The sequence below is a fragment of the Macrobrachium nipponense genome, chromosome 5, assembly GCF_015104395.2.
Source record: "Macrobrachium nipponense isolate FS-2020 chromosome 5, ASM1510439v2, whole genome shotgun sequence".
Lineage (NCBI taxonomy): Eukaryota > Metazoa > Arthropoda > Malacostraca > Decapoda > Palaemonidae > Macrobrachium > Macrobrachium nipponense.
The window spans coordinates 86,740,724-86,761,341 of NC_061107.1; the positions used below are offsets into that span (position 1 = coordinate 86,740,724).

Sequence of the window (20,618 nt, forward strand, 5' to 3'; positions counted from 1 at the left end):
AGGGGATATAAAACATCAAGAGATGAAAGACACGATCATGAAAGAATATATGCAGAGACTCAAGGCTATACTCAAGTCAAAACTCAACGCCGGAAATATGATAAAAGCCATAAACACGTGGGCAGTGCCAGTAATCCGATACAGCGCAGGAATAGTGGAATGGATGAAGGCAGAACTTCGCAGCATAGACCAGAAAACCAGGAAACATATGACAATACACAAAGCACTACACCCCAAGAGCAAATACGGACAGACTATACATAACACGAAAGGAAGGAGGGAGAGGACTACTAAGTATAAAGGACTGCGTCAACATCGAAAACAGAGCACTGGGGCAGTATATGAAGACCAGTGAAGACGAGTGGCTCAAGAGTGCATGGGAAGAAGGACTGATAAAAGTAGACGAAGACCAGAAATATACAGAGACAAGAGAAAGACAAACAGAACAGAGGAATGGCATAACAAACCAATGCACGGACAATACATGAGACAGACTAAAGAACTAGCCAGCGATGACACGTGGCAATGGCTACAGAGGGGAGAGCTCAAGAATGAAACTGAAGGAATGATAACAGCGGCACAAGATCAGGCCCTAAGAACCAGATATGTCCAAAGAAGGATAGATGGAAATAACATCTCTCCCATATTTAGGAAGTGCAATACGAAAAATGAAATAATGATAATAATAATAGCAAGCGAATATCCGGCACTTGCACAGAACCAGTACAAAAAGAGGCATGATTCAGTAGCAAAAGACCTCCACTGGAGCCTGTGCAAGAAACACCAGCTACCTTGCAGTAATAAGTGGTACGAACACCAACGTGAAGGAGTGATAGGAAACGATCAGGCAAAGATCCTCTGGGACTATGGTATCAGAACAGATAGGGTGATACGTGCTAATAGACCAGACGTTACGTTGATTGACAAAATCAAGAAGAAAGTATCACTCATTGATGTCGCAATACCATGGGACACCAGAGTTGAAGAGAAAGAAAGGAAAAAATGGATAAGTATCTAGACCTGAAAATAGAAATAAGAAGGATACGGGATATGCCAGTGGAAATTGTACCCATAATCATAGGAACACTAGGCACGATCCCAAGATCCCTGAAAAGGAATATGGACAAACTAGAGGCTGAAGTAGCTCCAGGACTCATGCAAAAGAGTGTGATCATAGAAACGGCGCACATAGTAAGAAAAGTGATCGACTCCTAAGGAGGCAGGATTCAACCCGGAACTCCACACTATAAATACCACCTAGTCGAATTAGAGGACTGTGATAGAGCAAAAAAAAAAAAAAAAAAAAAAAAAAAAAAAAAAAAAACTACTACTCGATCTGCCATCTTCATTAGATTATTTCATAATTAAAAACAACTCTCAACGTAAAAAAAAAAAAAAAAAAAAAAACACCAGGTTCGAATCCTGGTACAGGCTAGGAGCGCTAATCGTGAGTTACTTCGTGTATGTGTGTGTCACTTCCATCAGAAATTTCGTTAGATATACTGGGTTATTTGTGGCTTAGGTTAATGTTTGGAGGCATGTGATTATCAAGTATAAAGCTAATAAAACCCAGTTACAAGCTATCATATATATATACATACATACACACACACACACACACACACATATATATATATCTATATATATATATATATATGGATTTATATACGTGTATACACACATATACATACATATATATGTATATATATATATATATATATATATATATATATATATATATATATATATATATATATATATATATACATATATATATATATATATATATCACAGTTTATTTACGTACACATACGTTCTGTTATGAATATTGACATAAACCCTGTCGCATCCAAAGACACACAGCTCGGAAGAACGCCAGCAAATCCTCACTTTACTGTCAAAACCACCAAAAAACCGATCTTGGAACGCCATCAGAACATCATCAGCGGCATCTGCAAGTGCTTGCAACCCAGCTCTTGTGTGCAGCTGCACGCAGGATCATGCTGCTGTAGGAAAATCTGAATTCGGTCGGCATATTTGGGTTCTTTCGTAATCATCGAAAATCAGGGGTTTGCCTCTCGAATCTCGAGAGAATCCGGATGGTGCAACAGCTAGCTCACCTTTTTTTTTTCCAGTTCCATCGTGGGACCGACCAGCCTCCATCAAAAGTAATTGGACGTTTTTCAGGTAATTGGATGCCCGCGGAAGTATTAATTGGATACCAGAGATAAGAGTGCTTTGTAATCTCATTACCTGGCGAGATTGGACTGAAATTGATGGGGGTTTGGGTAAACAGCAGGCGTTGAATTCACGAGCTGGTGACACAAGAAGACGTTATTAAAAAAAATATTCACTTTTCCTCTTCCATCTGGCTGCAGTGCCTCCGGCCGACACGGAAATGACGTCAGTCGTTGAGTCTGGAAATCTTGGGTCTTAGTTTCTTCCAATTTTTAAGCGTTTGGAGTAAACAAACGTTCATCTCGATGGCTATATTCTAAGCAAAGATATAACACGGAATGATGCTCGTAATGGAATGTATATATTTTTTTAGCAATATGCTCTGAAAAAGAACTTTTCAGCAGAGAACAGTAACAGTTGTTACTACTACATTCCTTCGAATAAAAGATGAAGGGTTCGGCGGTATTTTCATTAAAGAATACAGATGTATGTAAATATATATACGTGTAAATTATGTACACACACGCATATATTCATACATACATACGTACATATGTATATATAAATATATATATATATATATATATATATATATATATATATATATATATATATATAAATTGACACATATACATACAAATATGTGAATGTATATATATGTGTGTGTGTGTGTAAATATGTATATTATATATATGTATATATATATATATATATATATATATATATATATATATATATATATTGTGGGTGTGTGTTTGTGTGTGTAATGACAACCGATGCAGTTAGAAAAGTTGAAGGGTCGAGATGGCTTATAGGTGACAACTGACCCAGAATCATCTCACCCAATCTTCTTCAATGCTAGCAATAGAAAATTGATGACGGTATACCAGAACTGGAAGTCCCAACCTTTAGCTCTGTTATCAACTCATTTAGTTTAGCGAAGTGGGATTTCGTCAATTGCCCTTTGAGCTAATCGACCACTCTTCAATACATGTGCCAGATTCCACCGATACAGAATGATACAAGTTTTTACAGTGTAAAGGAAATAGAATTTTTCAGTGTCCGTATCCGAGGGAAAAGTGACGTTGGAAGAGGAATCCCACTAAATCTCGTTGAGGATTTGTCACTGTCCTGTCGTGGGGGTGGGGGTGGGGATTTGGGGGGTGATGGGAGCGTATGGGTGGTTGTTGATTATATATGTAATGAGGTTATTTTCTCATTATTCATTTGGTAAACGTGTAACTCGAGCGTCAAGGCAAACTAATACACACAGCCCCCCCCCCCCCTCTCTCTCTCTCTCTCCAAGCGATCAACGGCTCGCGACCTCTCTCTCTCTCTCTCTCTCTCCAAGCAATCTCCCTCTCTCTCTCTCCACCTCTCTCTAACAGGTAATGAAAATGAGAGAGTTGCATTATGAAAAAATACATTTATTAACAATGAAAAAAACAGGAAATCAATTAGGTCTCACAGACTAACTTAATTCAAGTTACCCCACTATCAAAATGTCTAAACAGTAAATGTAGTCACACCAAAGAGTCTATATCCATCGGGACTCCCTTTCGGTCCCCCCATTACCAGAACCGTCTGTTTCAAAGACATAAGAACACCCCGGTAAGTACACACACAAGTTTAACAATCAGAGATTAAAGATTGAATATTACTACAAACATGTCAAACAGATAACAACCCAGTCTTCGTTAGCGCCTCACAATACTAGCTGCATCCAGTTTCACAAAGGCACTTTGAGAAGAGTTCTAGAACTGAGTACATTGACTTGTCTAACTAAGCAGTTTTATCTCACGCCACCCACAGAAACTATTCGTCAGCTTTCTCGGGTCGTTGCTTCTGCTCTGTTCTTCACATTCCATATGTCACAGCGAACATATTGGCAATATATTATTAATCAAAAACCCTAGGCCTTTCATATACACTCAAAATGTCTTTGGGACCTGCCTGTTGTTGAACTATTCAGTACAGGTTGTTTACACTGTAAAGACAACAGAATTTTAGTGTCAGTATCTAAAGGACAATTAACGTTGGAAGAGGAATCCTGCTAAAACTCGTTGCGGATTTGTCACTGACCTGTTGTGGGGAAGGGGGTGAGTAGATGGTTGTTGATTATATATACTCAAAATGTCTTTGGGACCGATATTGTTGAACTATTCACTACAAGTTGTTTACACTGTAAAGGCAACAGAATTTTTAGTGTCCGTATCTGAAGGAATATTGACGTTGGAAGAGGAATCCTGCTAAAACTCGTTGAGGATTTGTCACTGACCTGTTGTGGGGAAGGGGGCGAGAAGATGGTTGTTGATTATATATACTCAAAATCTCTTTGGGACCTATATTGTTGAACTATTCAATGAAGCTCCGCTGATAGTACTGGAAAAAGCTGCTGAAGGGGAGAGGAGTTTCATGTCGCAGAGTTTGGCTTAACTTTTTGATGGTGTCCAGGTGCATGGTTCCGATTTTATGACGGACATCCTCTGTAGGCTTAGCTTCAGGGATACAAAAGGACATGTCGCTGCATTCTTAGAACACTCTCCTAATCACGTGGTCCGGGTGTTATAAAGATGGCGGGGTGATGGTTGTATGCGAATCAATTTAAATCTTTATCCTATTATTATTAGAGAGAGAGAGAGAGAGAGAGAGAGAGAGAGAGCTCGTAAAAATATATTGCAGGCTAAGCCTAATTTAAGTGAGATATCATTGTAACTAGATATGAGGAGGTAGGATAGTATACAAATAGGGTTTGTCCATAAGAAGCGAATGTGTTTAGTGTTATCTGTATAATGATTAAGACATCTACGAAAGGGAAATCGTCTTTAATCATTTCCTTTATACTTGGTAATTGTTATCAAGCTGTTTGATTTTGAGGATATTCGTGGGAGCCCACCCTTACCGAGATTCAAGAGCAGAAATATCGTTAGCGAATTCAAATCTTGGCCTTAGGTTTTATGCGATTCTTACTACCATTCAAACTATCCCGAACTATCACGATTCTGTCGGTAGGATGATGGTGAATGGTCAACGGAAACTAATCCCAAAGACATGGGACAAATCCTATATGGGAATAATGGAATTGAATATAAAATTTAGTCCAAAAGGGACCTGAGATCATTCAGGGCTGAAAGAGAAATTAAGAGAAAAAGGTTTTAAAGGCATAACAGGAGGGAAATCTCTCGCAGTTGCAAAGAGAAACAATTGTTCAAGAGGGTGGAAAGTAAGAGATGATGAGCGGAGATACGTTCAAAGGAATGAAAGAGGTCGCAGTTATGGGTCGAAGCTGATGCTATAACAAAGGCCCTACGGGGGAATCCTCTATACAGCAGTGGTGGTTGCCAAACAGTCGATCGCGATGTACCAGTCGATCGCGGCCACTTGTTTCGTCGATCGCCGTTTCCCCCACAATACTATGTAGACAAACAAAAACACAAGCAGTGCCTCAGTGGCGTGGTTGGTATGGTCTTTGCCTGCCACTTCGGTGGCCACGAGTTCGATTCTCGGGCATTCCATTGAGGTGTGAGAGATGTGTATCTCTGGTGATAGAAGTTCGTCCTCGACGTTTTTCGGAAGTCACGTAAAGCCCTTGGTCCCGTTGCTGAATAACCACCGGTTCCATACAACGTAAAAACACAATACAAACAAGCAAACAAACAAAACAAAACAGCATATATTATATATTATATATATATATATATATATATATATATATATAAAAGTGAGGCAGTTGTACTCATGCTTTATCGTACTACGGCGGTATTTGAAATTATTTTTCCCCACATAATAGATATGTGATTATGTAGCATGTTAGATCGTAAAAGAGTTTCAGTCTTTAGACTAGATCTCGGAGTCCTAAAGTCTGGCCACCCCTGCGTTACGGACAAATCTTTTGCACGGGAAATAAATTCAGCGTGAACGCTCAGTCGTTTCCTGATGCCAAGTCCTTCCCCATCGTCCAAGCATTATTGTACACACACACACACACACACCTATATCTATCTATCTATCTATCTATCTATATATATATATATATATATATATATATATGTATATATATATATATATATATACATATATATCTCTCTATATATATAGATATATATAGATATATATATAGATATATATAGATATAGATATATATATATATATATATATATATATGATATATATATATATAATATATATCTATATCTATGAGATCTAGATATATCTATATATATCTATATATATATCTATATATATCTATATATATATATATATATATATATATATATATATATATATATGTGCGGGTGTGTGTGTGGTGTGTGTGTATATATATATATATATACAGGGCCGTTTCTAGTTCATTAGGCACCCCAGGCAAGAACTCATTATGGCGCCCCCCTTCCCTCCAGGCTGGAAATAATAACATAAACAATTTCGAACACAACTAGCATCTCAAGTTTCACAACAAAACAACGTACTTTATTAATAAATCATCTTCACGTATATGTATACACAACAAGGAAAAGTATAGACTCAAAAGTATACAAACTATTTTTGTAAATTTTAATAGAATAACACCATTGTACATTTTTATTGCAAATCCTTCCTAAGATAACTCCTGGATTTCACTCGAATTTTCAACTCAGAAATATCTCCAAAATGTGAACTTTGTTTCTTATAAAAACTATAGGCTAGGCTTATGCACACACAACACAGCTGCACACTTACCTCTACTTTGGGCTCGTTTTTCCTCTTCCTCCTTTTTTCTTTTCTTGTTTGCTGCAGCTGACAGCTTGGACTGCCTCTTCATGATTGATATAAGCTTGAATGCTTGACAGCTGCGTTGACAACTTAAGATGACTTAAAAAAAAGAAGTAAAGATTGGAGTAAACACGATGCTTAGAACTTAACTAAGGTGGCGTCGCGAGCAGGCGGCTGTCTTAGTTTTAACGCTCCTTGATACTGACGACAGCTACCTATTCAGTGTTGCCAATTTTTCAGAAACATTAAACACCGTTGCATCAAGTATTAACACTTCCATTATTCATTTATTTTCGCGTTTACACTTGTATTTATTTATTTGAATTATTCACGTAAAAATAATACTTCTCTCATTTGTTTATATATTAATTTTGGATGGCAATTTGGCGCCCCCCAAGCAAATGGCGCCCCAGGCGACCGCCTGTGTCGCCTGTGCCTGGAAACGGCCCTGTAGATATATAATATAATATATATATATATAGATATTATATATATATATATATATATTATATAATATATATAATTATATATATATATATATATATATATGTAAGTGTGCATATATTGGCCTCTTCGTTTCTCGATTAAGTACAATTTTTTAGTATGCTTACCACTACAAACCCTTAAATCTGGAATGACTTAATAACCATTTCAGAATCAAGACCTGATAGTGACAAGCGTATCCAAAAACTATGAAGAAGACAAGAACTAGTGAGGCCATTGTGGACATTAATATTGTACCTATTTATGGTAAAAGCGATCATTAGAGTTGATACGCATATTTGTTTATGAACGAGCCCCATAATCCAATTTGGCTATCGTATACTTATTAGCTTAATGATAAAATCTGAATTTAAACCCGATTCCTTCGCGTAACTGTTTGACTTGTATGAGTTTTTTCTCCATCTTTCTGCCAGAAACTTCGTTGAAATCGTCTGAATATTCAGAAACTCTTTCGGTGTTTGTCAGCTTTCTGGAGGGGGACATTGGTTTTCGTAACTGATACGTCCTATTTTGAGTTTCTCACATTTGTGGAGCATTAGAATAAATAAAATGCCTTAGGTTCACGTTCGGGTTTCTTCTCTTCAAGCTAATCGGGGTCCTCGGCTATTATTATTATTAAAAGTAATTGCTGCCTCAGCTGCATTAATTTCAGATAGGTTCTTCTCTATTTTCCTAATTATTGTTTTCTCATTGTTTAGGCAACAATGAGAAAACAATAATTACGAAATTAGAGAAGAACCTGTATAAAATTAATGCAGCTGAGGCAGCAATTACTTTTAATGAAACATGTTTAAAAGAGGGTTTACTTCCAGCATATTATTATTATTATTATTAAGTTATTATTATTATTATTATTATTATGATTATTATTATTATTATTACATATTATTATTTATTATATTATTATTATTATTAGTTATTATTATTATTATTCAAAAGATGAGCACTGTTCATATGGAAGAAGTCTATAGGGGCCACTGACTGGAAATTCATGCTACCAAAGAATATGGTGTTCATTTGAAAAAAGTAATAGAAGGTAATAAGAAATGCGGAAAGGGGAGGTAAATGTTATTAGCCAAGAAAAATAAATGAACAAAAGGATAGAAAAAATAGATATAAATGAAAGATAATTATGAAAGTTTAAGGAGAATTATTTTGGGGTAGTAATGCATTGTTCTTCACTTGAACTTGTGAGGTTCCGGGTGGACAACATCCCCAGTAGGGAGACTGTTCCGCATTCCAACGGTGTGAGGAATGGAGGACCTCTGGAACGGAGAAGTTCGACAGAGAGGCACATTTACTGCACATTTAGCAATGCTACTACCTCATTGTGATCAGTTATTATGTACAGACTGAGTCTAGTCATCCAAGTAGAAGATTGACGAGCAATTTTGCTCTTTGTCAGTAACACTTGGAAGGTGGGAGTTGGGAATATATAGCAGGTTTGGGGTACCATTTCCACGGCGATCGTCGATCGCCACTTGTGGATCCCGAAGGCCGAATCTGACGGTACTAATGAGGGGTAACACATTCAGTGAGAACCCGAAATTCGTCTCGAGAATTTAGCTACCTTGCCTTTTGACTAATGGTGACTCTTGTGGTGCTAATGGCCGCCATTCGTTGCTGTCAAGAGCAGGAGACACGAAAGGTCTCATGCAATTCAATCATATTGTTCTTGTCCAGGATTATGCGGTGTAACTTCTTCGGCAGTTAGGGAGATTATATGCTCAATAAGATGTTTGATTTCAGTTGTATGATAATAATAATAATAATAATAATAATAATATAATAATAATAATAATAATAATAATAATAATAATAATAATAATAGCAACCACAACAATAATATTACTGTCTCACTAAGTAGAGCCAAAATGTCGTGAATTTTCCAGCAAGCTTCCGCGAACCTTGAGCATGATTTAATGAAAAAGAAAAAGAAAAAAAAATATGTAAAACCTAAAAAAAAATTCTCAAACGGGCGAGAGTAAGATAAGATCCAATAAGCCCGTTCTCGATTCCCTGCTAAATTTATCAGAAGGTTCGATTGTTGACTTCCTCGTACACTTTTTTTCATCTGCAACGTTGAGATGCAACAGCAAGATTATGTCTGATGAGATAAATGTACCTGATACCATACGGAGAAACTTGAGAAACTTGCAGTTTGTTTATGTACTGCAATTAGCAGTCTTGTGATCTCATTTTCAGAAACAAGGTCTTTTGGAGTCGAGGTCTTTGATATCGACTTAGAGGGTGAATGTGCCAGAGTACATTTCCTGTTCTTTTCTTCAAGGAGAAAGGTTCTGTGCGAGCGACGAAAGAGAAGGAATTCCATTGTACTTTCCCAATTGAAAGGAAAGTCTCAGCAGACCTCAGGTGTCGTTAATCTTGCCACCAAATTTGAATTACTTTAACATTTTGTGTTCTGTAGTAGCTAAGCTGAGGCGATGCGTGACGAACCAAGCGACACACTGACTTTCGACACGACAGGTGACGAGGTGATCCTAACCGACCTCCCGTAAGGAAAATTCAACCTCACTTATTTTCTTTTATTTGCTTCGTTATCTGCGTAGATATTGACGAAAATGACCGAAGGCGGGCCTGGTGATTGGCAGCAAATGGTTAGATTTTGGGGCAGATAGGAATGTGGTTATCGAAAGAACGTACGTTTTAATAAGAAATATGACGAAAAAATGATCGCATATCTTGATAACTGACTTAATACTACCATTGCATAAGGTAGTGCAGTGTATGCTCAAACTAAGGGGTAAAGATTTTACATGTGTTGTATCTGTCAAAGGTTTTTTAAACTGAATAAGGGACTCAACAAAATTCACATTATTATCTTGACGTAATTGTTTTGCATGTACGCGAAAATTTTTAGCATAAGTTCATCAAGCGCACTTTTTTCACGACTTACAAGGAATGTGAGGATTTTTTATGAAGATGGTGAGGTTGAGTTCATATGAAGCTTACTATGCCAAATTAAAGTAAGTGCTGGTGTCAGCTGAGGTCCTGTGGGAACCAGGGGAGTTGGGAGATCCAGCCCCACTCGGATAAGAAGTATGAGTATGGAAGCTGAAGAAGTGGAGGTTTGTGGAAGAGAAAGCTCAGGAAATAACCCTTTGCCTCTCACGGCTTTATAATTGTTATGGCCCTAAGGATTAGATATTTTTTACGTGGGTACGAACCAATTGGTTATCTAGTAACGGGACCTACAGCTTACTGTGGGATCCGAACCACATTATATCAAGAAATTAATTTCTAATCACCAGAAATAAATTTCTCTGATTCCACGTTGGCAGAGCGAGGAATCGAACTCGCGACTACCGAATCGGTAGGCGAGAATTATTATGGTAATTACCTAAATACCGTATAGAGTAGCCTACATATGTTCGATCTGCGCATGCGTGCAATTGCAGTAAAGCAGTTTCATACTCTCTTTTCTTCTTCACGCGGGTGCACTGTCTCATACCGTATAGTTTGCAGTTTTTTTTTAAAATCTGTTCTAAATGTAATGGGCAAAATTACTTTCAGAACTTGATAATGTTTAAGCTATATATTTAATAGTATCTCTGTGTTTTACACTGTTTTATTCATTTCTCTTTGACTTTTGCGTAAGATTAGGTGATCAGTTTAATCTCTATTACAACACAGTGCGCACGATTTTCTTTATATTGACGTCGCGAAGTTTGTTCTTAATTCAAACATTTAATCAGGTTTCCTTAAGGAGAGTATCATCATCCGTACATAATTCGTTATTACGTGTGCTGTTCCATTCATAAACCTCATCTTTTCATTTTATTTATTTACTATAGAATCTCCATAATCCTCTGGTTTACTTCTAAGTGTTTTCCTATTTTCAAGCGATATTCATGATCATTAGTTCCTGTAATGTCCTCTTCGTTTCACGGGCAAGATTTCGGTTTGATCGCTTCTCTGGCGGATAGGATTGTGTGTTCGTGGCGGCTCCACCGCTGGCGTAGGTATGCGCTTTTCAACCGCTACTTTTGCGCTATTTTTAAGACCATTGCTCAGCAGTACTATAGTAGATTCACATAAACCGTGCATTTGATGTCTAGGCCAGTCCTTTACGACGCTCCTGATTGGCTGTTGATAAGCCAATGACAGGGTGGAAACTCTCAGTCTCTCTCGAGGGTTCACATAGGCAGGATGTGTGTCCCACCTATCTTGGGGGATACGTCTTTCAGGAGAGGTGGAACATACATCCTGCCCATATGAACTCTCTAGAGAGACTGAGAGTTTCCACCATGTGATTGGCTTATCAACAGCCAATCAGGAGCGTCGTAAGGGACTGGCCTAGACGCCAAAGGCATGGTTGATGTGAATCTACTATGGTATAAATGCTACTGTATTTTTTGGAAACTTGACCGGTTGCTTATCGCCTCCTAAGTTACATGTCCATTTTCGTACTTAGCCAGGTTAAAAGGCATTCTACTCACACCTGCCAGAGTTTTGGTAATGTTTCTCCAATAAGTAAACGTGGTTGGGGTAGTTTACTCCTGAAAATGACTTTCAAATTGTTATCTCTTTCGTTTTATCTCAGGATTTTGAACATTTGATGCAAACGATCGGAATGACTATGCTGAAAGTAACTTATCATATTCCTTTATTATTATTATCATTCAGGTGACAAACCCTATTCATATGGAACAAGCTTATAGGGCCCATTGACTTGAAATTGAAGTTTCAAAAGACCTAACACAAGGCCATGGGAAATACAGAAAGAGGAGACGAGTTATTAGAAAAACAGCTAAATTGGCAAATGAATAAATATAATTGTAAGTAGGTTATCAAAATACGAGGAGAATTATATTAGGAGAGTAAGGCATTGCATCTTCCCTTGAACTTCAGAGGTTCCGATGACCAACGTCCCCAAGGGAGCTGTTCCATTGTCCACAGGTGTGAGGAATCAAGGCGCATTTACTGCATTATGGATAACTCCAGATGGACGATACAGGCACAAGATAAAAAGCGTAGTATAATGGCTTTATATAACAGGGAGTTACGACCTATTAAATATCAGTTCGCTCTTAACCGGAGGTAAACATAGAGGGTTTATGAAGAAAATTAAATTGTTCATTTGAAAGAGATGGTCGATCAACGAGGCATGATATAAAAAAGCAGGCTAAAATGATAATTCAGTTGCCCACTGAATGAATTATGGTGCCTTAGCAACTTTAGGGAGAGATTTTGAAGGAGGAAATTAATTGAATTTGGGTCACTGACGATTCAATTCAATTGGATGAAGAAAAAACTTAAGTGCCTTTCAAAATACACGAAGTTTTTAGATGGCATATGTTTTTAAACTAAATGTATGTTTAATATTTATATACTAAGAATATTAACTACATAAATCCTTATATAGAAAACCTAATTTTCCATGCCAAATAAATTTGAATAAATCTCAGTAATCTTCTCTCGTAAAGTTGATACTTATCTTGCATTAGACATTTATGGCTTTCATATATTTGCCAGCTACTGAAGAGAATAAATAATTATCCCTTACTTCATTTGTGTGGCTTGGAAGTTCCCCCATAATTCTCGAAGCTTTCAGGAAATCGTATTTGTGATCTTCTCTCGAATTACAAGGGAAAACATTGTAGTAATCGTGCGTCTTCAAGCCTCTCCTACCCCTGCAGCAGCGCGATGATAGCAGATAACATCTTTAAACATTATTAAGCTCCCTTTTTATCTCGCCTTGACTTAGCACTGTTTAGTGTCTGCCCCCCTGCTCAGTAAACAACCCACACAGGTGACGCACACCTTGCCCGGCACTTGCTTAAAAGAGGGTTTATTGATTTTCTGATGTAGCTCGCCTCCGGACTAACCAGTATGGCCGGGTAATCCATTATTCTTGAAATACGAACGAGGGTCGTTCTTCTCCACCTAACACAAACAATCTTTAATCAGCAATTGTGTTACGCACAAATTAGATTTTTTTAAGCTCAAATTGGATTCTTACTACGCTCTAATTAGATTTTTTATGCTAAAATAAGATTTATTTTACGCTCAAATTAGATTATTTTTACGTCCAAATTAGATTTTTTACGGTCAAATTAGATTTGTTTACGGTCAAATGAGATTTTTTTAACGCATAAATTAGATTTTTTAACGCTCAAATTAGATTCTTTACGCTCAAATTGGATTATTTTACGCTCAAATTAGATTTTTTACGCTCAAATTAGATTTTTTACGCTCAAATTAGATTTGTTTTACGCTCAAATTAGATTTGTTTTACGCTCAAATGAGATTATTTTACGCTCAAATTAGATTGTTTTACGCTCAAATTAGGTTTGTTTTACGCTCAAATTAGATTTGTTTTACGGTCAAATGAGATTATTTTACGCTCAAATTAGATTTTTTATACGCTCAAATTAGATTATTTTAACTCTCAAATTAGATTTTAATTTAACGCGGCTTAAATAACGATCCGAATAACATCACTGCAATTCAATCCTTGATTTGCTTTGTGATACCTTAAACATATTTGAAGATCGAGGACCTGGCTGTTATTTCTCTTCCCTCCTTACTTAAATGCAAAGAATGAACGATTCGTCTCTGATCAGACGCTCGATAATCGTGTGCAAGTTTACGATTTTTAATTTTATGAAAAATAAGGCCATAAATAACAGTCCCTATACGTAGTTACTTGCATAATGATATAATCTCTGATGAGTAATGGAAGTAAGCCAAATTACGAAAGGCATTAGACCTTTAGTGGGCCCCCACCCCCCGACTGATAGCAGTGCTAAAGCTAGGCGTAGGAGAAAATTAAACACACACACACACACACACACACACACACCAGTAGAGCAAAAGTTTAACAATATATAGCTTCGATTTTTCTCCAATGAGCCATGATCACTAAATGGTTTTTATGATCATATGAATTATTTCATAACCACTACACGGTGACGAGAACACAAAATTTAGAGTTTATTGCGATTATTAAAGACTCTCCATGATAAAATGAACCAATTCTTGGTTCACGATTACAAATTTCATAAGAAATACAAGTATCATATGAATACTGTTTCTTATTACGATATCAAGTTGTCCACGTCCATTGCAAATTCATTTTAACCACCATAGGTTTCCACGACTTTTGCAACAAGATTTTCATCCCCCGTAAGAGTAGTGCCGTCAGTACACCTGCCTCAGTGCACTGTAGGAATTACCTAAGGTTCTTTGCAGCGTCCCATCGGCTGCTATAGTAGATTCACATCACTGGTGCATCTGATGTCTAGGCCACTCCCTTACGACGCTCCTGATTGGCTGTTGATAAGCCAGTCACGGGGCTGGAAACTCTCAGTCTCTCGAGAGTTCACATAGACAGGATGTATGTTCCACCTCTCCTGAGGGATGCGTCATTCAAAAGTATCCCTCAGGAGAGGTGGAACATACATCCTGCCAACATGAACTCTCTCAAGAGACTGAGAGTTTCCAGCCCTGTGAATGACTTATCAACAGCCGATCAGGAGCGCCGTAAGGGAGTGGGCAAGACTTCAAATGCACGGCTGATGTGAATCTACTATAGCTACAACCACTTTTGTTGTACCACCATTTATATTCTCATTCTTCCATTCTTCTTTCCACCCTAACAATAGTTTCAAAGTGCAACTGCGAGGTTGTGCCTCTTGTTACATCTTTAAAACCTTTTTACTCTCAATTCCCCTTTCGGCGAATAATGACCTCATGATCACAGCGCTTGGCCTTTAGCCAAATTTTTTTATTTCATTCTGTTTCAGGAAATCTCAGTCTCCTTCTCTCATTACACTTCAGGCATGTCACTCAGAAAGCTGGAAGAAGAGAGCTAAATGGGAAATGCTGAACGTCCAGTAAACCTGAACTGTCTGGTGCAAGCGGTAACCGGCCATAATTATACGCAGAAGTAAGAATATGGAGTCGGAACAATTGCACAGTTAGATCCATTTCAAAACTCTACCTTGAGGCTTTGTCTCCGCAGGATTGTAGTGCCGTCAATGCAACTCACCCGAAGCTATGTAGGCATTGTTATTTTAGCCTTTTGCTTTACCTCCCGTCCCTCTTCCATTCTTCATTCTGCTGTCCAATACTTCTTCCTGTTTTTACTTCTCAGTGCAGAGCTGTGGGATTTTCTCCCGCTTTTAACTTTGAATCCCTGTGCCTCGTTTCCTTTATTTTTCTTTCCACTGTCTTGAGCGCTGGATGGTTGAAAGTTCCCCAGAACTTGGCTTGGCAGCCTAAATTTCATAACACAAATCGAAGGCTTCGGGAATTTTATGCAGCCTCGTTATTTCAATATTTTCAGAGACTCTGGAACCTCTCGGTAACCCATTGCTACTATACCAGGCGCGTGTTGGGTGTTATAAGTTCCATTGATGTTTGTTTTTATTTTTTAGAAAAGAATGCTAAACCTGTTTAATTCGGATTTTGGGGCTGGTATCGAAAACTCGTTTATGTCTAGGTTAAAAAAAAAAACATTGTAACGCAACCATAAAAGGATAACGATCATGATAAACTCCTAGTTAAGAGGATTATCATCCCTGTACCCAATGCATAACGATGAGTAAACATTACCTTTCGAAGTCGAAACGCATATTAATTTTTTCCCCGTGTAATTAAAGCATCCAAAATGTAAACTGGTCTCCTTCACTTGCCACCTCGTTGAAATCGTTTTCTCCACACCGAAAATCCATCTAAAGGTAGTTAAAGCTTGTGTTATTATGGGACTATAGGGTCAGGCAATTAGAATTTTGATGAGAAAAGTAATGAGAGGACGTAATTTTTAACTGGGCGTACGATAATTAGTCATATTTTCTTATGGTATTCTGTTAGATACAGGGTCCAACCCATTTTGATGAACTGATAGTTTGGAGATATGGGTCCCTTGAGTTAAAGATCAAGGAAATGCGAATCTGTTTAAATTGGTATATTTTTTGTTCCTTTTTCTTTTCGTCGTCTCTGATTTTGTCTTTTTTTTATATATATATATATATATATATATATATATATATATATATATATATATATATATATATATTTTATTTTAGTAGGTATCTAGTCCTTGGAATCTTGCTTTGTAGTTTAGACAGATCTAAACTAAAAAAAATCAGGCACCTTGTAAGGATATAATTCAAACACGAGCGCTTATCACCAGTATTCACTTTGATTAAAACCAAGGCCTCCTTTAAATATACAAGGTCCTTTAAATATACTCGGAGAGGTCGGCTCATCAGTGAGCTACGCGCATGTGGGCGGAGCTTTCGTGACGTTAAGTTTCGGAGACGGTGGCCGAGGTTTGACCTGACTAAAGGTAGTCTTACTTGGTCTCTGTCACGTTATTAACTTCCAGCAGCCATGCCTTCCATTTTTGCTGTATTTGGATGTCATAGTAATAGCAAAATGACCATTAATTAGGGTATTCGATATTTAGTTTCCAAAAGAAGAAAAAACGAAGAAGAAATGGATGCATGCTTGCAAATGCGCAGACGATGTTTACTGGAAGCATGCTCTTCCAGAAGTCTCTGTTCAAGAAATTATTGCACAGCCTGAAGAGAGTTCTGAACAAAATACAATTAACAAGTAGAGAAGTGGAAGAGCTAAAGAAAAAAATAGAGCATTTGGAAAAGACCGATCAAGAACTGAAACTGGTTAATTTGGAAATGGAAGTGACAGAACCTAAGTTCACATTAACATAATAAACAAGTTATTTCAACTGTGCTAAGTACAACACAGATAATGCTCTCATAACCAATAAGCCCTTGTCAGTCAATGGCGCGATGAAGACATATCGTCAGCTTTCACTCTCAGAAGCATGAGCACCAAAAGCTATTCATATTTGCGAACTAAAAGAGGATTTCCTCTGCATCAAAAAGTACAAAGAACAACGAGCGCAAAATCTGAAATGTGAGCCGGTTATTTTTCATATGGTTCTGTCACTGATGAAGGCAAAATAAACTATGACGGAAATACAAAAACTTGCCGTTATTTCAGTTGATGAAATGAATATTGGTAGTAAGTGGAGTTATGACAAAGGGATGGACGTTTTGTATGAACCTCATGATAAAGTTCAAGTGGTTAAGTTTAGGAGGTTTTATGGGAAGCTGGAAGCAACTCATATACTACCAATATGATGACTGATATTATTATAAATGTTGAAAAAGCTCGCTTTGCCGTTGAGGCAAATTGTCCATGATCTTGGACCTAATAATTTTGCGTTTGGAAAGAATTCGGGATTGATCCCCTTTACCCTGAGAAAGTCACTTTAAAAACCCATGTGCTGACAGGAATGTCTTCTTATTTGCTGATGCTCCCATTTGGTAAAGTTAATTGGCAATCATTTTCTGGACCACGGATTTCTTATGGAAAATGGAAACAGTGTATCTGATGCCTGTGTCCGTGAAATGCTAATGAAAACCGTATCAGAGTATGCCTTAGCATATAAAATTAATGAAACACATATCAATGTAAGTGGCTTACAAAGACAGCGTGTAAAGTATGCTGTACAGCTACTTACAAAGTCCATGTAACTAAGGCATTGTATTTTTTAGGAGAAAGGGCCTTACTAGAGAGCAACATTGGAAGGAAACTGCCGATTTTATAGCTACAGTGAATGAATGGTTCGATGTCATGAATTCCTCTATGATGTTCGGTGACATAAAAGCCCGCAATGCATTTGGGATAAATTTGGATAGCCAGAAAAGGGCTTTACAAAAAATGGTCGATGCTATGCTGGGAATAAGGGTAAAAAACCCAAAATTGAATTGCCTTTACAAATTCTAAAAAGTTGTAATATTATCTTGTCACTCAATGATTGGCTACATAACATGCTAAAACAGTCATGACATTTCTTTTTTTATGACACGGAGATTAATTCAAGATGTCTTGAAGTTTTTTGGATGCATCGGCAGCATGAGGGGTTCTCATGATCATCCCAATGCCGTTAATTTTAAATATAGATTGAAAAACTTTTTTCTAGGTTGGGATATTGAAACTTGACCCGTTATCCCATGAAATGGTATCATCTGACGTGATGGAAACGGACATGATAAATCTTTCCATGACAGGGAACTGGCCTTTGAAATATGTATGAGAAAACATCATTTTTACAGACCTGGAATTTGACGTGGATCTTAAGAATGACGAAATGTTCTCTGAGGAAATAGAATTTGCTAAATGTCAGAAATCAGGAGACACCACGGGATCTGTTATCGAGGAAGAGTCCATAAATAATATCGGTGGATATGTAGTGCAAAAAGTTTCCTTTAAAAAAAAAAGTATCCAAACCCTAATAGGGTACATTGTTAACAGCAAGACGTCAGAGACATGGGTCCATTATATAAGCGAAGGAAAACATTATGCACCATCAGACGACCTTTTTTCTAAACTGAAAATTTGTAGAGAAATTTTTACAGCAATTCATGGCTATGGTCTTAGACCAGGAACGGAATGCATAAAAACAATGGCTGCTGAAATGAAATCTGCTGTCGCTGGTGTTCCTGACGAGGTTGTGGAATTTTTTGCCAAAAATATCAGTGTGTTTTAGAATGCGGCACCTTGTTGTTGTTGTTGGTTTTTGATTTAGCTGACCTTGTGTCAGCACGGGCTCTTGCCTCAACGCAGGGGGAGCCCAGCCCTAAAGGCAAGGCCCTTAAACAACATTATCGACGAGTAAAAAGAAACAGAGGTACTTGCGGACTACAGTACAAAAACCCATGAAAACAACAACTTATTTTCCCCTCAGGGTCCACACCTGGCTCGGTGAGAAACAAACTCATGCATATATCAATGCCTTCACCATTAAACTGTCATCTTTGTTCTGTTAATCTGTTAGAAATTGAAATGAGAGTTCATTGTACCAAAACAACTTTCTCTATGTTAATCCTTAACTCGTTGTATAGGATTTAGTACCAAGGACAACTTTCTCTACGTTAATCCATACCTCCTTGGTTAGGGATAAGTGACGATCAATACATTACAGTATTTGTTTTCCCTTGAAAGGTACCTCTATTCCTTATGACTTTTTGTTAAGAAGCATCAGATTATTATGAAACTTTGAAGTATGGTCTTTCATAAGGAACATCTGTACTTTAAGTAAAACAAAATAAAATATGTATACATTAAGAAGTATTTTTTTTTTTTGGAAAGGTATCCTTGCATCGTGTTACTACGTATACCTGTCAGAGTCAGTGCTGTCAGGGGAGACTGTTCGTAGCGTGACGTCATGCGCAGAGGGAACGTATTTTCGCTCGCTGATGAGCCGACCTCTCCCAGTATATTTAAAGGACCTTGTATATTTAAAGGACCTTGATTAAAACCTTATAAATGTATATATAATTTATGTATCTCTACTTTAGCCGTCTAGCAGTCCAACATTTTTAACTTTGCCTTTTGTTAAAGTCTTTAATCACAGTTAAGAACAAATCCGTGAACCCATCATCCTCCGAGATTAAATCCGGCCTTTTCCTCTCCCTTGGTCCTTCCAGGTCCCTGTACAGAGGCGGCTCGGAGAGGTGGGGCCACTCGAGGGCCTGCCGGGTAGCCCGACGAGTTCACGGCTTCACGAAGAGCCAGACTCGCACGTGCCGCCGACAGGTGGAGGTGATGCCCCACGTGACGCAGGCCGCCCGCAGCGCCATCGTCACCTGCCAGAGGATCTTCCAGAAGAGCAGGTGGAACTGCTCCTCTATTCTCAACGCTCCTCATCACACGCCTGACCTGACGGAAGGTAAGCCCTCAGAACTGAGTTCTCTCTCTCTCTCTCTCTCTCTCTCTCTCCTCTCTCTCTCTCTCTCTATCTTGCTATGATGAGCGTTATGTGTGTCCGTCCGTCTGTCATTCAATCACGGCCAAACGGCTAGTCCGATGGGCATGAAACTTGACAGGGTTATAGTGGGGACCCAAAGATGGTTTATAATGAGGTTTCATCCTACCTTCCCCCCTACCTACCCCCACCCCCATTATGGGCGATATGTCTCCTCCCCTTTTCAAGGGACGGGTGGAACCAGCTAGTTGCAGGAAATTAGGTCAGAGGCTAAACAGGTACAGCAGATTGATAAAGGCAGGGCGCCATAGGCTGTCATTCCCTTACTGGTTTCTTAATCTCCAGTTTCCTTCATTAAATTGCCAACAAGGCAAAGAATGCAAATTCTTTTTCTTTTTTCATAGGTGTCAGGAGCGGT

At 38.0% G+C, this 20,618-nt stretch overlaps 1 pseudogene; it reads left to right on the plus strand.

Annotated features, from left to right (window-relative positions):
- The window catches only part of LOC135215483 (protein Wnt-4-like), a 319,380-nt pseudogene that overhangs the window by 221,056 nt on the left and 77,706 nt on the right, over positions 1–20,618 (plus strand).